Source organism: Lathyrus oleraceus, chromosome 5, assembly GCF_024323335.1.
Source record: "Lathyrus oleraceus cultivar Zhongwan6 chromosome 5, CAAS_Psat_ZW6_1.0, whole genome shotgun sequence".
Taxonomy (NCBI): domain Eukaryota; kingdom Viridiplantae; phylum Streptophyta; class Magnoliopsida; order Fabales; family Fabaceae; genus Lathyrus; species Lathyrus oleraceus.
Window position 1 is genome coordinate 263095049 of NC_066583.1, and position 4692 is coordinate 263099740.

Sequence of the window (4692 nt, forward strand, 5' to 3'; positions counted from 1 at the left end):
CGTGAGGAGCGTTCTTCATTGCCTTTTGCATGAGGGATTGCATTTGATATTCACTTGACCTTCACAAATATTCCTAGACTTTTTCTAAGGGATTATCCTTTCCTTTTATAGGATAAAACCAATTATATCCATATTTCTTCTTAGCCTTTTGTTAAGAAGTACTCATTGTCTTTTGCATGAGAAATCATATTCACTTCTAGATTTCTTCTTAACCTTTTGTTATGGAGTTATCATTACCTCTCATATGAGAAGTTCATTCATTTCTTCTTAACCTTTTGTTAAGGAGTTCTCATTACCTTTTGTATGAGAAATTCATTCCACCTTAACCGTTTGTTAAGGAGTTCTCATTACCTTTTGTATGAGAAATTCATTCCAGCTTTCTTCTTAACCTTTGATAAGGAGTTCTCATTGCCTTTTGCGCGAGAAATCATATCCATATTCATGCACCTTATTAGCCTTTTGTTAATGAGTTCTCATTACCTTTTGTATGAGAAATCTATCCATATTTCTTCTTAACCTTTCGTTAAGGAGTTCTCATTACCTTTTGTACGAGAAACCATATTCTTAGTGAAGTCGTCAGTTAACTTCATCTTTCTTCTTAACCTTTTGTCAAGGAGTTCTCATTGCCTTTTGCATGAGAAATAAAATTCACCTTCATGTGTCTTTCTTTCCTTTTACTAAGGATTCCTAAAATTCCTTTTTCATGAGGAAGCATCGTACTACTTTACTTGCCTTTTTCAAGTCTCCTCTACCTTTTATAGCGGAAAATATAGTCATTCCTCAGTCAGGTCTTACTTGCATTTTGCAAGAAGTCTCTCTTCCTTTTTGTAGAAGAGACTTTCAATTTACCTCTATACCCTCTATTACTTGCCTTTCGCAAAATACGGGATCTTCTTATCTTTGTGGAACCCTGCGGGAATATTTCAATTACCAGTACATGCTAAAGCTTGTTAGTGGAGGCGGAACAAAAACAAAAATTCAAGAATACACTACATAAATAACATATTGCATACATCATGCATAACTAATATCTCTCTTTGCATCTGATCCACTTTCCCCACAAATATTTCAGCTGATCCCCAATAGATGACCATCTACAAAAGCCTACTTGTCATCCATAAAAAAATTCCAACTATTACCCTTACCTCACATTACATTTATTCATTCCCAATGGTCAATTTCTTGGATATTATGGTATTTAGTTCTCTTCTACCTAGAATGTATGAAAGTCATTGCTATTCATACCTTTAGGTCTGAGAAGATTAAATATGGGCAACTGTCATACCCCAAAATTTGTCATTCTTTTTTCACCTTTCAGCTATCTGACTTTTGGTTTGAGATTCATTTTCACTCATTTCATGTCAAATTCGTTCATATCATCTAGTGTATTAACATACATCATATATTTAAGGTTTGAGATTGTTTATACCTACCAAGAGGCTAGGGTTTGACCAAGGATCAAAGCCTAAGGATTATGATATTGTAGTCAATTTAGGAAGCCTATTCTTGGACCAATGCTTTAAACCCTAGTTGTTGATTCATGGTAATTATGGATCTTTTAATTTGGATTTGTGTGCAAAGCCTTATTGCATGGTTTGTGATCTTTGTTGGTGTGATTTACGTCTTGATTTTGGATTGTGATTGAAACCCTAACCATATGTGCTTGACATTTATCGACAATATGGTTTGTCTATTGATTTTGTGTGTAAAACCCTAATTCATGGAAATTGGCTATTTGATCATTTTGATTTGAATTATGCCATTGCCATTAGAATCATTCATCAAGTTCATCTGTTGACCATGGTTTCTCATGATCACTTGTGTGATATCTAATTTGGTTCATAACTTTGTTATTCAAGTTTTCATTTGGTTCATTCAAATTTTATGGTCCATCAATTTAAAGTTCATAGTTTTATTCTTGGTGCATTCATGGTCCATTTGTTCAAGCTTCAAGTTTCATTCATGGTCCATTTTTTCAAGGTCCATGCTAAGGTCCATTTATTCAAGTTCATAATGCATTCATTCTCCATTGATCCATGTTTCACAATGCATACAAGATCACAGGTTCAAAGTGATTTAAAACATAATTTTGGAGGGAAATTTGCATTTTGAAAATAAGAATTATTTCATAAATCATAAGAACCTTTCTCATCCAAAAACTTTCATTTTATTCATACAAAATTACAGAAAATGGATTTTGACCTATAGTTGAGTATGGTCAACTGTTGACTTTTTGGTCAACCAGTTGACCAAAGTCAACTTATCTAATCACTAGCCCTAATCCTAGTTTCTACTTTGTTTCTTCATGCTTTCATCCTCCCTTTCAACTTCGTGGCCAAACTTCATTTACTATCAAATAGCCATGATGTCTCCAAGCCATGCCTTGTTCCAAATGCCTTGAGAACATGATCCATATTCCAAGCATAAACCAACTTTGCACATCACTAAGTCAGCCCTGCAACATACGAATCCAATGCATTACATAGAAATCCAACAAGCCAATTCACACAATGATCGTTTTATTTCAAGTTACAATTAAAATCCATACATAACCAAAATTCACTGCACTCATATACATTTCCGTAGTAGTCTTAACATATTTCTTAACAAGATCATCACCATTCAGAAATTGTATCTATCAGCATTAACATCCAATTAAATAACCATTCATCCACAACAGCTCAATCAACAATTCAACTGGAGAAAATCAACTAACCTAATCCCAATTAACACCAAACAGCCATTGCATTTCATTACAATTAACAGGATTTACACTAACATTAACAAACATATCCAACTAACTGAATAATAACAGATCTTAACAGAAACTTCACCTAACTGTCTGACTATATCAACCATAACAAAACTAACCTAACAATAATGCACTTTAAAACCATTCAACTATCACTAACTGTTAATTAACATAACAGAAATTGACTGCATAACAGGTCACTAACAACAAATTCATTGTAACAGAAATTCACCACTAACATCAACGTTTCATAGCAGACCTAACTTCTAACAGAAATACAATTCATTTCTAACTTCATAATAGTTTTTCAGCTCAAGCTAACATCACTAATAGAATTTCCTCAATCCCTAGATTAATCTAACTAACTCAGGAATCCCTATACTTAACTAACTTTCTCAGACTCATATTAACAGAGTTCTAACTCTGTTAATCATCACGTTTATAATTCCTCATCATCCCAATCATTTCCCTCTTTCGATTCCATTCATCAAAATTAAATTCACCAGAAACTATTCATATATTCCAATCATTTCTCACTTTCTCATTGCCTCACTTTCTCTCAATTCAGAACCTTTACTCTCACTTTCCCTCAACACTCTCAGAACAGAAAACATTGCCAGCACAACAATAGAAGCTCAATAAAATGAGTAGAAGAAGAGAAAATAAGAAGAAGCAAATTTCGAAAAGGAGAAAGGAATGAAGAAATTGGAGCATACATGTGATTTCAGCTTCATCGTCGTCGTCATCTTCAGAGTCTCCGGCGAGTAGGTTGATTTTTTCACCATTTTGCTTCAAAATTGTTACCATTATGTAGCTAGAGGCTTGGGGAATCAAAGCCCCAACCAATTGGGCTTTGATTCCATGGGGTTGAGGTTTAATTTGAGTTTTTGTTAATTAGGGTTCATACACGAGTCATTTAGGTTTAGAGGTAGGATTAGGAATTGTGAAAAATTGATGACGAATCTGGATAAAGGACGTGAATACGAAGGGGATGGTGTATGGTTTTGGTGGTTTAAGTCTCTGCCGCCTCCCGTGGCGAATTCCAGCGCGACGAAGTTCGTTTTCACATGATGAAATTGATAGAATTAATAGAATTTTTAATCATGTTGGTTGATTTGTTATAATGATTGATCTTTTAGGATTAACCTTGTAGTTAATTGCTAACAAATAACATGACATGTTCCCATAGTTCTAGGTTAATCTTTGGAATTAAGATTAGTTTAATTTGACTGATCCCTAGAGTCTTATGTCATTATCTCCTTATGCTTTGATTTATCAACTAATTTTATCCCAATTGATTGAGTTGATCAAAGTTCGCTTTGATCAATTAATTTTTTGACAGTGCTTATTTCCTCGGTCTAAGTCAAGTGATCAGAAGTCCCTTGATCACTTGACAAGACTAATCCTCTGTATTGTAATTGCTTTGGATGTATCAAGACTTTACAGCCAAGTCATTCAAATCAATACAAGTCAAATCAGAACATTGCAAACAGTTTGGAGACTGGATTACTGTTCAAGCACGATAAAGGTTCTTCTTCAACACTCGTCAGTTATAATACGAATTGCACGTCACGAGCCTTAAGCAGTAGATAAGAGATGAGAGGGAGCATTCCTATTCGCATTCTGAATATCTTTGGGTACGTGAGAAATGACTCAGTTGCTCAGAGTATTCACCTCTAATCATAGACTTTAGTGCAATTTAAATTGGATAATTGACAAATCCTCTTCCGCACAGATGTTGCAGGCAGACTGAAAATCAAGATCTCAACCTCTAGGGTTTTTCTTCTTTTCTTTTAGTTTAATACTAAAACCATTTGTAAATAAACTCAAAAACACTTAAAAATACGATTAGAATTGTGCCCACGAGCCTTAAGCAATGGAGAATGATGAGAGGGATTATTCATATTCTTGTCTAGAATACCTTTGAGTACGGGGCGTAG

The 4692-nt window shown here is 34.3% G+C and overlaps 1 long non-coding RNA gene across 1 annotated transcript; it reads right to left on the reverse strand.

Moving 5' to 3' along the window:
- Positions 1-2100: 2100 nt before the first annotated feature.
- LOC127083754 (uncharacterized) lies at positions 2101-4091 on the reverse strand. Its single transcript, XR_007788525.1, has 2 exons — positions 3469-4091; positions 2101-2455 (listed from the first exon to the last, which is right to left on the reverse strand). It is a non-coding gene; the product is annotated as an uncharacterized LOC127083754 (long non-coding RNA).
- Positions 4092-4692: the final 601 nt, after the last annotated feature.